Source organism: Carettochelys insculpta, chromosome 10 (assembly GCF_033958435.1).
Source record: "Carettochelys insculpta isolate YL-2023 chromosome 10, ASM3395843v1, whole genome shotgun sequence".
Lineage (NCBI taxonomy): Eukaryota > Metazoa > Chordata > Testudines > Carettochelyidae > Carettochelys > Carettochelys insculpta.
This window is the reverse complement of record NC_134146.1, coordinates 47998655-48017959: the sequence shown is the minus strand read 5'-3', so window position 1 is coordinate 48017959 and position 19305 is coordinate 47998655.

Below are 19305 nucleotides of genomic sequence, written 5' to 3'. Positions count from 1 at the left end.
AGCAATGCTGTTGGGGTGCTCTGTATGTCTCCGGGAGGGGCAGTGCCACAGTCTGACTGCCCTGAACCCCACCCCATCTGCCCCAGCCTTGCCCTGGGCCCATGGTGGCTGTCGGCCCTGCTGTTTGTATCTTTTCCTTTTTATTTTTCTTTTTTCTTCAGCCGCTGAGGAAGTGAGTCGAATCTCACGGAAGCTTATGTCCCTACTACCCTAATAAATTTGTGCATCTTTAAAGGACCACCACACTCCTTGTCTTTTTCACTGAAACAGACTAACCCAGCTGCTCTGGTCCCTTTGCCCGGCACTACAATGCTGCCGGGTGCGTCCCCCTTCGGAGCACAGAGTGGGGATCCTTAGAGCTGGGCTGGGCCCGCAAACAGAGCGTAGCCATAGCAGCAGAAGCTGCAGGATGGGCTCTGAGGCCCGACGACCGCTTAGCATCTCCACTGGGCCTACCCCTTGGGTTCCTATCCCCTATTCCACACCACGCTGGCACCAACTATTTGTAGCAAACTTACTTGATCGGAGCTCATGTCGCCTTGAAGGGGGAATTACCTGCCCTCTCACAGCTCAAAGTACACAGATCCCTGGGTGGCCAGACCCTGGAGCAGGAGGGCTTCTTGTTCAAGGTGAGCAAAGTAGCTGAAACATGAATCCGAGGACCCCACTTTAGAGGGCAAAAGGGGTCTTGTGTTGGCCCACATTTCAGCTGGCTGGAGCGCTTTCGACTGGAAGATCTCAAAGCCCCTTACCAGCACCAAAGAGCCACGTTTACCGCCTCCTGATGGTGTGCTGCAGGCATTAACATGCTTGTGGGCAGGCGGGGAAGCTGAGGCCCAGCAGAGGCACACCACTTGCATGAGGTCACAAAGCAAGAAGGGTAAGCGATTCCCCCCACCCCTGGCCCATTCTACGCTCAGTGCTGGGCCTCCCTGCCCTCTCGCCCCCACCCCGAGCATCCGTCCCTTGCTGCCTTTCCGCTGCACCAGCCCAGCGTGTGGCTGAATCGGATCTGCCTGAGAAGAAACGCTTCACATCTGTGGTCCAAGAACCAACGTGAGCCCAATTTCCCCTGCCGCCAGGCGCTGCTGGGGCTGTCTGAGTTGCTGCAAAAGGAAGAAACTGACTCGGTAACGTATGCGGCCAGGGTCGCTGGCGTCAGGGCTGCAGGCCAGGCGGAGGATTTAAACAGAGAGCTTTGCCAGGCTCGTATTTCCTCAGCGAGGGGGGACGCAGGAGGAGAATGGCCCCCTGAGAGAAGGCCAGGCCCCATGGCCACAGGGAAACACCCCCCCAGAGCATGGACATGCTCGTGGGGACCCCATCAAAGCTGCTGTCAGAGGGAGCCAGGCAGGGGAATGCAGGAGAACCAACCACTGTAGGAGCTCAGGCCCTAAGGAGGGGCTGGCTTAGTGCAGCCCCCGCCCTCCCATGGACCTCGCTCTGTGTCGGGTCGGGGGTTCTGGGCTCTGCTGCACTTTATTCCGCTGTCCAAGCTGCTGGAGTGGCAGAAATTTGCTGGCTAGGAATCCCACAGCCACGTCCTGAGCTGAGCCCCTTAGTGCCTGCAGGCCCAGCCACAGGGGCGAGATCCAGCCAGGAGCTGCTCAGTGCAGCCCCGAAGGGCTCACCCCCCGCGGTGTAATGTTGGGGGCAAAGGGGGCTGTCGTTAGGGAGGCGGGGAAATGCCACAGCAGCTCTGCTCCACTGTTCTGTGCGGTGGGGCGAAGGGCTGACTGTCCCAGGCCCCGCCCCTTCTGCCCCCAGGCCCCGCCCCTTCTCTGTCCGGGGCAGGGTCCTCCTCCCACCTTGCCCTGGGACCCACAGTGGCTGTCAGCCCCACTGCTTGAGCAGCAGTAGCAAAGTCTGGTCCCCTCACTACAGCCTGTGACACAGGGACATGGTCAGTCCCCTCTCGTCCCTGGGCAACAGCCTCAGCCTCTGTGTGCAACATTTCCTCTTGCTCTCGTGCAGCACCTGGCCTGTCCTCCCCTGTCCCGGGCCAGTGGGGGCTCCTCTCTTCATCTCTTCAGCCCTGCCAGGCTCCAGAAGAACACCCCGCCCCTGATGTGCCTGCACCAGGGTGACTGGAGGGGGCTCTGCTCTGGGTGCTGAAGAATTGGGTTAAGGCTGGGTTGGGCCTGGTAAAACTTTGGCCAGCTTTGCCTTTTGCAGGCTGCAAACCAGGCCTGGGTCTGCTCAGCTGAAGCAGCAGCGTTTGAGGGAGGTTCCGGTGCTGCCCTGGTTGGGAGAAAATCGTGCGAAACTCTGGGGCGGGCAGGGACATTTGAATCCCAAAGTGAGCAAACCAGGCAGCTTTCGGCTAGGCTGGGCTTTGATTTCCCCCAGGCTGTTAATGCAGCTTGAAGAATTCAGGGGGCCTTGGGAGCTGGATTTGAACACAACCAACCCAAACTCAGAAAAATGCATCGCTCCAGGCCGTGGCAGGGCAGAGAACCCCTCACCAAGCAACGTCCCTCTCCAAAGACTGAAGGGTGTGGTGGAAAAGGGCCCTGGCAGTGGGGCTGTTCAAATGGATGAGCCTCCGGCGCTTTGGGTCTGTTTGATGGAGCCATTAATGATGGCAGAGAGAAAAATCATTTCTGCAATGGTGGACCTAGTCTGTTGACTGTCCTAGAAGAACCTGCTCATGGGTGATGTCGAATCCGTGGACTGGACAGTGTTATTGGACAGTGGACTGGACAGTGTTATTCCAAGGAGTCTGAGCCGCATGGCAACAATCAAACCAGCCATAGTGATTGCTTAGCTAAGACTCTTCACTGATAGGCAGGGCCTTCCTTACCCATACACTGCTGCTGAGGGCACCCAAAAACTTGGGGCACCGCAGGGTCTTAATGTCCACCATCCTCTCTCTTCCTATCCCGGTTGCACAGCTCTGCTTCCTCTAGAGAAGATCTTGTTAAGTTGAGAATGACAAAGCCTGACAGACCTGTTAGCAGTGCACTGAACCTGGGAAAGAGCCATTTTAGTGGTAATTTAATGGGCATTTGCCAACCCTGGGCATAGGCTGTGGGTTTCTGAATTCACAGTGTTAGGGGACACGCCCTTAGTGTAAAATATGCTGTAATCCTATTTCATTAGTGTGTTGCTGAAGATTATAAGATCACATTGTTTAATGCCCCTCCCTCCCCCAGGTTGCCAATGGGCATATGGGCACCAGTTTAATAGTACTATGTAGGGCCCATAAATCCCAAGGCTAGCCGTGCCTGGAGATCTCGCAATGGAAGATAAGCACCTTTAGCCCCTATTTACAGATGCGGAAACTGAGTCACACAGCGCAGAAGTGATTCGCCCAAGGTCACAGGGCAAGTCAGTTTTCAGAGTTGGGCATTGGACACAAATTGTCCCACAGCCAGGCCCGAGTTGGGGTCAAGAATCTCAGTTACGCAGAGGCTCGTAAGAAACGGATGCAGGTGCGTGAGGAGTGGCTCTAAAGGCACAAAGTTGTAGAGTTTAACTCCTGAGCATTTAGAATGGCCCTGCCACCATGGAACGGCCACCACTGACCAGGTGCCTGGACAAAGAACTCTAAAGCTGAACCCGTGGGCTGTTCTGTTCGTTGTCACTGATTGCAGGAGGGCTGAGACGCCTTCCAAGTACATCTAAATTCCAGCTCTGTGGAGGATTGCATTGGCTAGAGAAACATCCATGTAGCAAGACATCCTTCCCCCAGATAATGGGGGTGTCCCAGTTTAGAGCTCTCATGCCACAAGACAGAAGGCAGTGGATAAAAACACCAGGGCCCCAGATCAGCAGATTGTAATTAATTACAATGTAAGTGGCTTGTTAGAGGTGGCCATGCACGCTTGAAAAGGCTTATATGCGCAGCAGCATGTTGGACAAGAGAGCGAGGGGGTGTGTACCCCCCATTCCCTCCTTCCATTGGCTGGAATTTGAACAACTCACCTGTGTGTCCTAGGCCCTATACTGCCACTAGCTAGCTCCTTCAGTCCAAGAGGAAGGGGTGGGCTTGAACCACACGAGAAAACAAACCTCGTGAAATGCTCTTCTGCTGTGGCACCGTCATCATCTCACTCCTCAGAGGCTTTGCTGGTGTCCAGCAAAGGAAGAGGTTAAATAAGTGGCTTAGAAGAATTCTGTTTGCGCCAGAGCAGGAGGTGGCCACATTCCTGCCTGGGAACTTACCCCCCACCCCCGCCCCTCACTCAGCCCGGTGTGGGGTGGAGGAACCAGTTCTGAAGAGGCCAGTGTTGGCCGCATTCCAGGGGCAGCGCCGCCCAGCCAAAGGGCTCCCATGGGTTTGGGGAGCAACGCCGGGCATGTGACTCAGCTGGGATGGCATCTCCCTGTGGGGGGCAGCTGCAGACCTGCCTGTATAGCATAGGGTGCCCTACACCTGGAATGAAAGGCAGGGTGTGCCACCCCCCCATGCCAACCCTGGCATATGGCTGGGCCACTGCTCCCACACGCCCCCCAAGTGCTTGGGGAGCCCTAGGGTGGCCAACCCACAGGTGTTGGAGAGGCAGTGCCCATAGCACCCCATAGCGTCAGGCCTCTGGCTTTGCAGCCCTCTGCCTGTATTGGGTAAAGGGGTTCTGCGCACACGGCTGCAGCCGGAGGTGCGGTGACCTCAGCTGGGCCCCCTTGGGGAGCTGTGATTTCCCCTTGCCAACCTGGCCGTTCCTTCTGGCCCTTTGCTGGGAGGGGAAAGTGCTGAGCTGCCAGGTGGGGACAGGCACAGTGTGGGCAGCCTCAGGGCAAGCCTTGCCCCGGAGCCTCAGCCTAGGTAGGGGCATTCAGCTTCCAGGGCCCCTTCGGTCCTGGCATCTGGTCCTGCTCTGGGGCGGGGAGAGTGCCACTAAATGGGGGGTGGATGCAGGAGATGGCATGCTGGTTCTTGCCATGGGCCTTCCTAACCGCTTGCCAATCACTGCCGTGCCGAGCGCGCCGGCTGTTCCGATGCCTGTGGTGGGCTTGGCTGATCCCCACTGTGAACAGCCTACAAGCCTGTGTCTCCTTCGCCTTCCATCGCTGTCAGGCGCCAGCTCCCCCATCTGCCGGCCATCGCAGCTCCGTCCTTTCCTGGGCCGGCTGGCATGCAAGGCGGCGTTGTCCATCCAACAGTGCACTCCAGCCGCAGCTTCTTCCCGAAAGGTTCCTTGGCCGCCCCTCGCTGCAGCCCCTCAAGGCCCCCGAACCGTTGCCCCCTCCCTTCGGACGCTGGAACCAGACGGCCTGGAACCAGGGCTCACGCTCATTTTATCCCGCTGGGGCGAAATAAATTTGGCTGTGGGCACCGAGGCATGTGCTGATGTACACCATGAAGAGAAACGCATGCTGCCTTCTGTGGGTGCTCTGCTTAGCAGCTGGGCAGCACCTGCATCTCTCTGGGCAGGTGCCCAACCGTCCAGCTTACCGGGACCATGCACTGGAATGGCCTGATTAGCGGGCATGCATGACTGGCCAGCCTCTGAGCACGCCCACGGTGAATTAGATGCTTCCAGAAGCCCCAGTCTTGTCTGAGCTGAAGGTTCGTGGCATTCTAAGAGTGCAGCACCTTCTCTCTTGTGAGCCCATGCAGGCTAAAGGAAACTCTCCATTAGTTGCTAGCTGTATAGGGCTTATGACACACAGCTGAGCTGTGCTGAATCTGCCCAGCAGAGAGCAGAAGCAACCCACGCAAGCCAGCAAGAACTCCTGTGGCACCTTATAGACTAACAGATGTTTTGGAGCAGAAGCTTTCGTGGACAAAGACCCACTTTGTCAGGCCTTCTTGTTTTTGAAGCTACAGACTTACTCGGCTACCTCTCTGATACTACACAAGCCAGCTCATTGTTACCCACAATGCAGTTAGAGGCATACGTTGTGATCCTGACCAGGCTCTGTCAAGACAGAGTCAGTCTTTCCATGGGTATGTTCTCCTCCCAAGCTTATCTCACTGAGTTCCCTCCTTTATTGGGCCGCTAGATTTTTTTTCCTGTCTGCCAGAAACTATGACTGCTGGGTTCTCACCACAGTGGGCTGACAGAGGGCATCTCCCTCTCCCCCACCGCCCCCGGCCAGCCCCTCATATGCTGAGCGATGTTCCCTCTGGTTTTTTTTTCCATCCATGTGCAGAATAAATTTTATGTGCACCAAGGAATGAATAGAATGCACCACCAATAGCAACACCTGCTACGCCCTGTGAGTGCGCTGCTAATCAGCCAGCCAGCACCTGACTCTCTCTCATGGGTGGCCACCCAAGGGCTCAGCTTACAGGGCTCGTCATGCTGGGATGTATTTTTTGCAGGGACAGGCTTCCTTAAAGTGTGTGCCGGCCAGCCCTGCTCTGCTTTGCTCCTGGTGTGCGTCTACACTGCAGTCCAGGTGTGACTGCAGCCTGGGCGGCGGTACCTATGCAAACCCCGCTAAAATGAGCAGTGTAGCTGCAGCAGCGTGGGCTTCAGTAATGCACAGAGCTACACAGACACCCGGGCTCCGTGCGCAGCTGTTAGCCGTGGAAGTGCAGAGGCAGCTAGAGCCCAGGTGACTACCCAAGCACACCTCAGCTTGCCGTGTAGACGTGTTCTGGGAGCTGCAGCAGTCCACAGAGCCATTACCCCTCTTGCATCGCTGCTCCTGTGTGGGGTCCCTCCCTTGACCTACATCATCCCCGGCATACAGGTGGCCTGTTGTTCTAGCAGAGCAGCCCCAGCTATTGGGGTGGTGGGTGTCGTTCCCATTCTCTGACCGTTCCGGCTCAGCGCGACGGACCCACCCTGAGTGAGTCACAGGCCAGGAATGCCTGGAGCAGCTCGTTCTTGCATCAGGTCCATTCATTCACTACCCCCGGGGGAGAAATCAGGTGCGACAATATATGATGGCAGAGCTGGGCGCAGCTGAAGGAGCTGTTTCCCACCTGCCTTGTGCATAGCAGCAGAACCAGGGCCAGCTAATAGGAGCTCCTCCGAACACGCTGATAAGTGGGGCAGGGGGAGGAGGGGGTTGTCCATAGGCTGGAGAGCTGGTCAGCTGGATTTCTGTTCCCAGTGCTGGTAGAACAGGCCTGGGAGGAATGTCCTGATTAGGCTCCTCTCAGGGCTTTTGGAAACTGGAAGGCAGTGGGGGGTTGCTTTGGTTTCTCCCTCTGTGGGTGTGATGCGCCTGCCTGCCCCCAGGCCCAGCGGGAGAGACGGTTCAGCCTCTAGGGCTCGGGTTGAGCAATCTGCCCTATGGGAAGCGCGAGGACAGAGAGGGCTCTGGGAGGGCACAAGACAGTGAGCTGGGCCAGGATGTGAGAGAGCAGGGGGCAGAGCCCAGCCACTGCTGCAGAAGGGGGTCTGTTTCCTGGCTTTGGGGCAGGCCAGACCTTCCTGTTGGCCTCTCTCCCTACAGGGGTTGTTGCCAAGCAGTGTCCTCTGTAAACTGAACGCTTGGGCGGCCGCCCGGGAGAGATTCAGGGGCTTCCCAGCTGATTAGCAGCGCAGCGTGTCTCTATGCGTGGCGCACATCTCTCGGTGCACAGAACCCAGTTTATGCCACCCTGGGATGGAGAACGTTAGCAGGAGCCCTGTTGCCAACACTGACGGAAGAGTAACATCGTTTTCCTCCCATAACTATGACATTCTCCAGGGTTGCTTTCGCTAACCGCGGGGCGAGCGATGCTGATTCCAGGAGACTCCAGGCCTATCCCGGAGGGTTAGCACCCCACCCTCTCCCGGCTGTAGCATCAGCTGCTTGCATGGAAAACCAGCAGTCAGGTAGCACTTTAAAGACTAACGAAATAATGTATTAGGTGATGAGCTTTCGTGGGACAGACCCACTTCTTCAGTGGTCTTTTGTTTGCTCCCCTAGACAAGGGGGAAGGGCACAGCCCTCCTCACCAGCTGGGCCTGGTGCTGATGCCTTCTGGCTGATCCACCTAGGCCCTTGTGAGCTAGATCCTATGGGTGACTGGTGAGGGCTATTGGCTCCATGTCTCCTTTGTAGGGGAAATCAGCTAGGGCAAGAGGCAGGGATGGGTGACTAGGCTCACGTCCTAATGCAGAGCCGGGGCCCCGAGCAGCTCAGAGGCTGGTTTGAGGTGACTCAGCTTAGCCTGACAGACACCGAGAAAGCTTTGTAAAGTGGCCATAAATTACTTCTGCTGAAACAGCTTTGTGAACAGGACAAGTCACAGAAACTGCCTCACTAACGCTGCAGTGTTAGTTTCTTCTCCAACATGCCTAAGCGCATAGTATTTGTGTTTGTTAAATGCTGTGTGCCTCAAAGGATCACGCCACCCCCCCGACCTCAGTGAAGAGTTTCTATAGAGGTGCGGCATATTGTCCCACAGAAAACACTACACTGTGCAGAAACAACAAGAAGTCCTGTGGCACCTGATACACTAACAGATATTTTGGAGCATAAAAGCCCACGAAAGATTCTGCTCCAAAATATCTGTTAGTCTATAAGGTGCCACAGGACTTCTTGTTTTTGAAGACACAGACTAACTCAGCTCCCCTCTGATACTACGCTGCACAACAGTCAAGGCTGTTTGAGAACAAAAACCATCTCGCCAAACATGAAAAAGTAGAAAAATCCAAAGTTATGGCAAACGCATGATACAGCAACCCATCTAGAGCAAGCCCAGCCTTCAGCCATCTTTGTTCAGCAAACTCTTATGCTAACTCGTGACCAAAACAACCTTAACTCTGCCCCTATCATTATACTGTAACACCTACAGTTGGTCTTACTAGATCCCTTATATGGGACTGGTGTGTTGCTTATTAGAACATGCTGCAGGTCAACATAAATCTTTTTTCAATGTGTCTAACCCAGAGATTTTCAAACCAGGGGGTGTGGAGGAACAATCTTGGGAAGGGGATGAATGTTGACAGACTGGTGATGCCTAGAGGCTGAGGCAGCGCCACGTCCCTTGAATGGCCTCAGTGAGCCACCTGACCTGTGTGGGTTGGAGGGCAGGTGCAATTAAAAATTGTAATTCCAGCAGCAGGGGATGGGCCTCAGCTCTGATAAGGTCTGAGAAATGCTGAGCTAACCCCATCGCAGATTCTATCGCTGCTTCGTGAGTTTGCAGAGAAACTAGTTAATATGATTTTAGATGGTTAATTTTGAAGTCCGTCTCAGAGACTTTTTTCAAAAATTTTCACCAAAATGCTTTATTTTTTCTATAAAAATTTCAAAGCAAAATGAATGTGTTTCATGGCATGGTGGAAATTGTTGTTTTCTTTCTCTTTTTCTTTTCTCTTTTTATGAACAATAAAAAACTACAGGTTTTGCTTTCCAGGTTTTAGGGGTTTTTTACCCTGCTCTTCCTTCCCATTTTTAAACATGCCTTTCCTTTCCTTTCTGCTGGAGAGGGGGAGAAAATTTAAAACCTGGAGGAAAAAGTGATGGTAAAAGAAGTTTTTTGTTTTCCTTATTTGTATTTCTCACTTCCTCTCCTTTTTTTATCACACTCCCCACCGCTTCCAGTGGGGGACAGAGGAGGAAGTGACCAAGCAGGGAAAAGGGAAAAGACTAAAAATTTAAAATAAAAAGTGTGATTTTTAGCATTTAAAACTAGAAGAAAGGAAACTTTTGATTGCAAACGACCCGTAATTTCCTTGAGAAGAGTGCTGTGGTGGGGAAAAAGTTGGCAGAGTTGAAAATGCTCCGTATCAGTGTTCAAATCCATTTAAAAAGCTTCCTGGTTAAAAAGCCAAACCAAAACTTCAGCACCTCTGAAGATTCAGGGCAGTTTGATTTAGGGGCTTAATTACGGCTCTTGCCTAGGACACTTGCTGGGGTTTGAATCCCTTGACCTACAGGTGCAGCCATTTTAGCTCCTGTGTAGCAGCTGCCAAGTATTTCTGATCATCCCTCTAGAGAAAACACTCATGCCCTGTTTTGGCTCCGTCCTGTCTTGATGTTGTGTTCCCAGACTAGGGATGATGATGATGCCTCACTAGGAGGCCTGAAATAAACACCTGATTCGGTCCCCATCCAGCAGGATGACGGCAGCACAGTGGAGCGGGCGTGGTAAGTCCCTTGTTTTTTGTTCCTTCACATTCATAGCCTGATCTAGCCTGACACCCTGCATCGCACAGACAGCAGGCAGGGTTCCCTCTCATTGTTGCCACCCGGGGCAGAATAAATTTTGTTCTGTGCACTGAGGCATGTGCAAATGCGCACCACTCATCTTCCAGGCAACAGTGGGCAGAGGGCGTAATTTAGAGCAGCCTCCAGTTTGCTGTCCCCTGCACCAGCGTGGCGGATTGCCCCAGAACAAAGGCGGTACAAAGCAGACAGGAAGCCCCTCCCTTCTTTTCTTGGGTTGGGCACAGTTTGGCCAGAACACGGCTATTGCCTGAAAGTGTCAGGACCCTCCAAACCCGGCTGCCCCTCGCGCAGGGCCCAGGACACAGAGCCCTATCTAGCTCTAACAGGAACCCCAGCCCCCGGGGTGGCACGGCTGCTTCTCATCTCTTTGGCTAAGACCAAACCCAGCCCCAGCCTTGGCTGAATAGCTAAGCTCCCCCAGCTGAGGGGGCTGGGCTCTCTCACACCCGCTGCGGGGCTCTGGGAGGGCACGCAGAGTCTGTCCTGGCATTTCAGGTTGGTTAGGCTCTCTTTCCTCTCTCCCCGGCCTGAGCGCCTGTAGGGGCTGCCTGGAGCATGGCTCCTTTGATCTGGCGGTCCAGTGAGGCCGGGTGTGTCTGTCTTGGCCCTTGGGGCACAGCCAGGAGTAGGGGGCTGAGTGGGCTGAAGGAATGTGAGGTGGTTGGGGCTGCGTTTACCAGCTCAGTTCCCCGGGAAGTTCCATTCTCACCCCCCATTGAGCGGAACTAAACACACCTTTGCAGGGACCCTTGTAGAGGGTCCCTGCTCTGTGGGACGGGGCCAGGAGGGCTCCCTGCAGGAGGGGAGAAAGGGGGAGCTGTTAGTTCCCTGTGGGGAAGGTTGGACAGGAGCGGCAGTGCCCTGCTGCAGTCTGGGGCGCTCAGGCCATCGCTGTGTGCCCCATCATCTGGGAGACACTTGGCTGGGAGCGGCCCCGCTCGTGAGTGAGGGCCTTGCTGTTACCAGGCTGGGGCGGCTGGCCAGGTGCAAAGGGCGGGTGCAGAGTGGGAGCTGGCCAGGACGTGCTGAGCACACGCCGTACCTAACAGCCCCAGGGCAGCACTGTGTGCAGCTGATTGCCCGTCACTGTGGTTAAGACGGGGTCACTAGTTCCATTATATACCCAGAGTTCCAGGGGGTTTGGCTCAGGGAGATTCCACTCTCCCGGGCTGGCTCTGTGTTACGACTAGCGCACAGCGGGCAGGAGGGGTGGACAAAGGCAAGAGAACGGTGCTGCCCGTGGGTCCCTCTTGTTCAACACCTTGTGCAGAATAAATGTTGTTCTGCGCACGGAGGCTCTCATGGATGTGCACCTCCCATAGACACATGCTGCAGCAGGGGCACTCTGCTAACCCGCCGGGCTGCATTTCACTCTCTCCTGCAGGGTGGGCACCCAGGTGCACAGCTTAGAGGGACAGCTGGGTGCTGTTAAACCCCAGGCCTCTGGGTTGCCACTTGGGGTCCCTGGGAATTGAACCTCAGCTTTTTTCTGACTTGGTGACGGAGTGCAATGAGCTCGTGAAACCCACTGCCGCTGGAGGCCACTGAATTTAGTCCTGTGGCACCTTATAGACCCGCAGTTCCCAAACTTTTTGGCGTCGCACCCCCCTTCTGATTTTTGAGAAACCCTCTCTTCCCCCTCAACTTTTTTTACCACGGGCCAACCTCCCCAGCTGCCTGTGAGCCGCCTGCCTGAGCCCCTCCCCTCCTCCAAAGCCAGGCACCACCAGCCCCTCATCTAACCCCATCCTCCTCCTCCCCTGCAACCCACACTCACTCCCCTTTGCAGGAGCAGCTAGCTCCTCATGGGCCTTCACCGGCTGCCTGCTTTTTATAGCGACTGAGCCGGGTTGCCTACATGAAATGGCAGGGGCTGAGAGCCAGAAGCAAGGGTCGGCTTTTTCTTCGGGTGGTGGGGGAATAACTGAGGAGGGCTGGGTTGCCTCACGCCCCCCCTGGAATTTCTGCACACCCCCCAGTTTGGGAGACCACATTATAGACTAACACATATTTTGGAGCAGAAGCTTTTGTGGGCAAAGACCCACTTCAAACCACCCCCCGACTCATGCATCTGACGAAGCAGGTCTGTGCCCACAAAAGCTTCTGCTCCAGGATATTTGTCAGTCTACAAGCTGCCACAGGACTTCTTGTTGCTTTTGAAGACCCAGACTAACTTGGCTCCCCTCTGATACTGACTTGAGTGGGGCTCAAAGAGTCCCAGGTTCCCCTGGGCAGCAAGAACAGCCGAGCTGCATGAGATGGAATTAAATACGTAAAGAGTTCTGGCCGTTCTCAGAGAAATGGTGACCCCAGGACTTGCTGGGCCCCAGGGCAGAGCCAGCTGGGCAGTTAATTATGTTGCCTTCCTCCCCCAAGACGTGATTGCACGTCACACCAACACAAGCGCTTTCTCTGTATCACAATGAGATGTCTGGTGATCTGAGTGTGGTGCAAAAGGCAGGGTCGGGGTTAGCTCTGTCAGAAGGAGGGAGGGAGAACAGGGCTGGTGCAGGTAACAACACACTGTAACATTCCCCTTGCACCAGGCTGCGAGAAGTGTATGTTTGCCTAGGGGCCCATGACCCATCCCGAGCCACCTTCCCACGACCCGTGGTTGGTTTGGGACCAATGTTCCCTCTAATTTTTTTCCATCCACTTGCAGGATAAATTTTGTTATGTGCATCAAGTCGTGCGGATGTGCACTACTGGTAGAAATACAGGCTGCCAGCTGCGGGCGCTCTGCTAATCAGCTGGGCAGCACCTGAATCTCTCCTGGGTGGAGGGCCAAGCGTTCAGCTTACAGGGAACGCTGCCTGGGACCCTGTTTGGGAAACACTGTTCTCAAGGGACAGGGCATTCAAACCAGCCTCTGTCCTGCTAACTGAGATGCAGTGGGCCTGCCAGATGCTGGGAGAGACAGGGACTGTGGAGCTGTGGGGAAATTCGGAGCCAAGAGGCAGCGCCAAAGGAGAAGTTTGGGCAACATCCCATCAGAGGTCGCTGGAAACGGAACCAAGGACTGAAGTACCAAGGCCCCTGCCTTGGAATGGTGCGAAGAGTTAAAGCACAAAACCTGCATGTGCAGCAACCAAAAAGCCTTCCCAGCAACACAGCCTTGGCTACGCCAGGGTTATGCGGGTCTCACGGTAGATCAGGACCCCCTTGGGGCTGTCCTCTGATGTGCTAAGATACCGCCCCAAGCCTGCTTCTGCTGACAGCATGAACACCCTGTACCCCGTCTTGCAGAACCCAGCCCTCCAGCCTGCTGCAGCATGGCCACAAAGTCTCTGCCCGCAGGCTGCAGACGCACACCGTCAGCCATGCAATGTAAAGCCTTTCCCCAGCACTCGCGTACAAAGTGCTTCTGGGAGCTGAGCCCTAGGTAACTCCATCTCATGCTATATAGAGCGCTGTGCAGTACAAGCGTATGAAATTTGCCCTCTTTCTCAATGCAAACAAGGATGTGCCCTGCCTCAGGAAACTCTTATTTGCACTGGGTTTTTTTAACGGGTGAGAAATGATTTTAGTAAGTGTAAAAGTGGGCAGAACAATGAGGGTTGTTAAGTGAACACACAAGCTCAGCTTCATACACTAAAGAAACCAGTTCCGTGTAATAGCTCACCCTCAGCACTGTGCTCACAAGCTTCTTTAACAGACTAGAAAACCTTTCAGCCAGGGCCAAACCCTATCCCACTTCAGTCCGAGATGTTTCCAGCAGACAGCATAGGTGGTATGCAGTGGACAACCGCTGACCTGGCTAACTTCACTCCCTGCCGGTAAAAAGGAGTTGCGTAAGGCGGGAGTCAGTGCTCACGCTCATCTTTTCCATCCGGCTGTGGAATAATTTTTTAAATGCGCAAGGCATGTGTGACTGTGCACCACCAGTGGAAGCCAAACGAACACCTCACTGTGGGGGCTGAGCTAATCAGAGAGTTGGCACTGGAATCCCTCCAGAGATGCTGCAGGAGCACCAGCTTACAGGGAGGCAAGGTGGGGAGGTGAGCAGATGCTTTAAGGGGACAGTTCCCATATTGAAGCCCTCCTGCCAGCATCCTGAGTTTTTCTCAAATACAGGCAGCCCTGGGGGGTCTTACAGCTGGTTGGATCCTTGCTTACCAGCTGCCCACCCCCTGCAGCTCACAATGGGCTAAGGGGGGAAGGCTGGTGGTTAGGCACAGCTGCAGTGTGAGGGGCCGGCAGTTCCCCCCACTGGTCCATTGCTAACAGTGCTAACTCCTGGCCAGCACTGGCTCCTTGCAGGAGGTGGCTGATTGTGTCACCCCAGCTGTGCATCCATCGGCTTCTTACATGCGCTCCTGCTCACTGTCATCCCCTGCCGTGCTCCTTCAAGCTCTTTGGGGGAAGGGATAGCTCAGTGGTTTGAGCATTGGCCTGCTAGACCCAGGTTTGTAAGCTCAATCCTTGAGAGGCTCTCTTGTGTAGACAGGTTTAAATATATACATATATATAGTTCAGTGATGGTGATCCACTCTGCTGTGAAAGCAGGGGACTAGACTCAATGACTTCTGAAGGTCCCTTCCAGCTCTATGAGATAGGTGTAGCTGTCTTCCAGGAACTCTTGCAGTATAAAGAAATACAAACCGTGACTGTTAGCTACCAACACCAAGGGCCATTTCAGATCTAGAGACATAGTTATTCCTCTTTGTTCAGTACTGGAGAGGCCACATCTGGAATATTGTGTCCAGTTTTGGGCCCCCCAGTATAAAAAGGATGTGGATTTGCTGGAGCAGGTTCAGCGAAGGGCAACAAAAATGATTAAGGGGCTGGAGCACAAGACCTATGAGGATAGGCTGAGGGATTTGGGCTTGTTTAGTTTACAGAAGAGAAGACTTAGAGGTGATTTAATAGCAGCCTTCAACTTCCTGAAGGGGAGCTCTAAAAAGGAGGGTGAGAAACTGTTCTCAGTGGTGTCAGATGGCAGAACAAGGAGTAATGGTCAGAAGTTGAAGAGGGAAAGGTGTAGGTTAGATATTAGGAAAAACTACGTCGCCAGGCAGGTGGTGAAGCATTGGAATGCGTTGCCTAGAGAGGTGGTGGATTCTCCATCCTTCGAGGTTTTTAAGTCCCGGCTGGACAAGGTTGTGGCTGGGATGACCTACTGGGGGTTGATCCTGCTTGAAGCAGGGGGCTGGACTAGATGACCTCCTGAGGTCCCTTCCAGCCCTGTGATTCTGTGAAGCCCTCAGCCCCACTGCTCCTCCACATCTGCCCCCCAACAGGGTGCATCGTGCTCCCTACACAGCCCCCGTGGGATCACTCAGCTCAGCAGCAGCCTGGCTGGCAGGCTCCTTCTTCCCCCTACACTGCCTCTGGCTGGGCTGGCACCCTCTGGCCCTGGACGCTGCCCAGGAGGAGCCCAGCTCTGCATGGGCCAAAGCCCCTAGGTCCTGCTCCCAGACAGCACAGGGCTTCTCTGTCCCCTAGGTTGAGCCACCTCTCCGGCCAGAAGCCCCTGCAATCAGATTCCCTGGGCCCTGGGGCACCACGCTTAACCCCTTCCTGCCCATGCTGCAGCCAGGGGACAGGAGGGGCTGGGTTATATCAGGTAGCCTGCAGCAGCTTGGAGGTTTGCTGCTGCTCTGTGGGCAGGACCAAGGGACAAGCTGCTTCTAGCTAGGTGGGAGTGGGAGGAGGGATGAGAGGCTCTCCGAAAAAAAAAAAGTGGATCAAGACATACCAGGTACCAGGAGAGGTGGATCTGTCCTGGTGGGGGTGGGGTGGGGGGAGGGCTCAGCCAGACCTGGAAGGAGATGGGGGCAGGGAAAGGTGGGGGCAGGTCAGTCAGCTTCACTCATCCTGGTGTAAGAGAGATGTACGGGAATGTGGGTGTGTCACCTCTTCCTGCGCAATCCTTAAAGGTAAGAAGATTAAACACACAGACTCCGGAGAGGCAGGCTGCTGTTTAACAGGGGCTTGGTCAATCTGATGTGAATTTGAATGTCTGTACTGCGTAGTTCTGACTGATTGCCTTTGAACTCACTTGAATATGAGTAATTTTACCAGGTGTCCCATATTCAGCAGAGGGAAATGTGGACACCTTACTGGTGGGTGTCCTCTGTGTCCCAAGTAACAAGCAGTCCAGTAGTACCTTAAAGACTCACGCATTTATTAGGTAACAAGCTTTTGCAGGTAAGACTCTCTTCCTAGTTTGACATCTCCCCGGCCCCCATGGCAAAATACAGACTTCAGGATGGGGAAGTTGGTTTCTGGGTATTTGTCAGGCCTACTGACAGAGACTGAAAACTATAAGATCTCGACCAAATATTCGTAAGCCTGAACTACCCACCAGGAGAAATGAAAAAACAAATTGACAGGGCCAGATGAATACCCAGAAACCAACTACTCCAAGACAGGCCCCAAAAAGCCAGTAACAGAACACCACTGGTCACCTACAGCCCCCAACTCAAACCACTGCAACGCATCATTAAAGACCTACAACCTATCCTAAATCATGATGCCACACTCCAGAAGGCCCTAGGTGACAGGCCTGTTCTTTCCTAGAGACAACCTCCCAACCGAAGGAGGATCCTCGCTAGCAACCACAGGCTATACCACAATCATACCAATCCTGGAGCTTTTCCTTGCAATAAACCCCGTTGCCAACTTTGTCCACAAATCTATTCTGGAGATACCATCACTGGACCTAACCATGTTAATTACAGAATTACAGGCACATTCTTCTGTTCCTCAACTAACATCATATATGCCATCATGTGCCAACAATGCCCACACCCCATGTATATAGGACAGACTGCAAACACTCTTCAACAAAGAATGAATGGACGTAGAACAGACATCAAAAAAACTCCAAATACACAAACCTGTCAGCCAGCGCTTTGATGGAGCGGGGGGCCATTCTGTTGAAGATCTGAAAGTTTGTGTTCTACTGAGGGGGGGACTTCGGCAGCTGTCTGCAGAGGAAGTGCTCAGAGCTGGCATTTGTGTTTCAATTCGACACGTTAACACGTGGTTTGAACAGGGACAGCAACTACCTGACCCATTATAAGGACTCTTTTACATACTTTGATGTTTTATCGAACTCTAAACTCCCCCACCCCGCCACCGACCGCTCTTGTACTGCTCTCTGATTTGCCAGCCTTGATAATATTTTTCTGATTTGTCACCCTTGATTACTATTTTTGGTTCTCTGGGCCTTAAATATTGAGTCTGTTCTGGTCTGGCTATGGCCTGAAGAAGTGGGTCTGTCCCATGAAAGCTCACCTAATAAATTATTGTGTTAGTCTTTAAAAAGCTACCTGACCGCTGTTTTGTTTTGATAGAATACAGACTAACACGGCTCCCTCTCTGTCACCTTTCCAATGAAATGTTACGCTGGCTATCTTGCATAAAGCGTGTTTAAATGATGAGTTATGATTTAAGTTAATGACATATTTGTATCATAAACATCTTTGCATATAGACTATGTCTACACTAGCCCCAGAACTTCAACAGGGGCATGATAATGAACCTAACTGAAAGATGCTTAATGAGGCGCTGCCATGAATATGGGAATAAGGGGATTTCGAAGTGTGCAGGGTCCTTTCGAAAAGGACCCCATGTAGACAAGCCACACATGATCGAAAGCCACGGCTGCCGTTATGCTAATGAGGTGCTGCCTATTCATGTCAGTGCCTCGTTAGCATCTTTTGATTAGGTTCCTTATCATGCCCCTTTCAAAGTCCTGGGGCTAGTGTAGACATAGACATAGTATCTGGAATGCCACATCCCCGCCTCACTTGTGTGAGGTACAAGAAAGCCACAGTGTAGCTCAGGGCTCTGACAATCTCTGACATATGTACACAGCGTTACAGGCAATTTACTGTCACCGGATCACTTTCCTTGTGAGCCAGTGACAAGGGGCTCGGTCTGTTAAAAGGTCACTTGGCAACCCACTTGGAAAAGAAAACTTGTCAATTTCTTGGTCACATATTTGCTTATGGCGTCAGTTCCATGGTGAACCTTTGCCAAGCGTAGGGTTTCGTTGACTCTGAGGTGGTTTCCTTGTGTGCAGTTACGCAGAGGTCAGATGAGCTATACAATCACAGAGAGTGAATGTACATCAAGCCCTGGCACGCTAGTGCATGGTTAGTCTCACAACTGGGCTGTGTCTACACTTACTAAAAACTTCAGAATGACCATGCTGATGGCCAAAATCAAAGCACACTAATGAGGCGCTGAAATGAATAGGCAGGGCCTCATCCGTATGCCGCCGGCCATGGCACTTTGAAAGTGCCAGAGTTCGCTTGCCCACGGCTCGTCTACGCGGGGGTCCTTTGAAAGGACACTGCCAACGTCGGAATCCCCTTATTCCTATCAGCTGATGTTGGATTTTGATGTTGACGGGGTCCATTTGGAAAGGACCCCCGGCTAGACGAACTGCAGGCGAGTGAACCGCAGAACTTTCAAAGTGCCGTGGCCGGCGGCAGACGGACGAGGCCCAGCGTATTCATTTCAGCGCCTCATTATTATTCTTCGATTTGGCCGTTCGCATGGCCGCTTTGAAGTTTTTAGTAAGTGTAGACCTAGCCTTGGCGACATGCCCTTAGGTCACAGAGACCGTGGAAACTCTAGTGTAGATAAGGCAGCTGTAGAAGTGGCATTCAAACCTGTTCAGTGATTGGAGCCCATCCCAGCTCAGAGCTGCTGCGCCCTGTGGGAAGAAAACGCAATAATGGATCTTGTCGCTTATAGATAATAACAGAGCAAACATGCCAGCGACAGGGCTGGAGTGGTGTGCCGCCCATCCGGCCCAGTGTCCTGTCTCTGAGAGTGAGCCATAGGTGCCATGTATAGAGTCCTGCCCGTCCCCCAGAGTGCTGCAGATGGAAAGCAGGGCAAGCTTCCTTGCTCAGTCTACTCCTGGGCTGCGCCACTCCAGGGGCGGGGTGGGGGGGAAACTGCTCTGCGCTCATCAGAAGCAGTGCAGTGCTTCCGTGGGAAGAAGTGGGTGGGTGGGCGGAGCATGGGTGGGAGGGGGAGGGACATGGGCAAGGAGGGAGTGTGGCAGTGGCACAAGGCTGGTGCCTCCCTCTGGGCTAATAGCCATTGATGGATCTCTCCACCATTAACTGCCAGTGATACTTTTGCACGTCACCACATCCTGTAGCAAGGAGTTCCACAGATTAGCTCTGCACTATGTGTGAAAAAGCGCTTCCTCTTGTCTGCAATAAGCCCCATTTCATCAGGTGACCTCTGGGTTTTCGTGCTGTGTGAACGGGG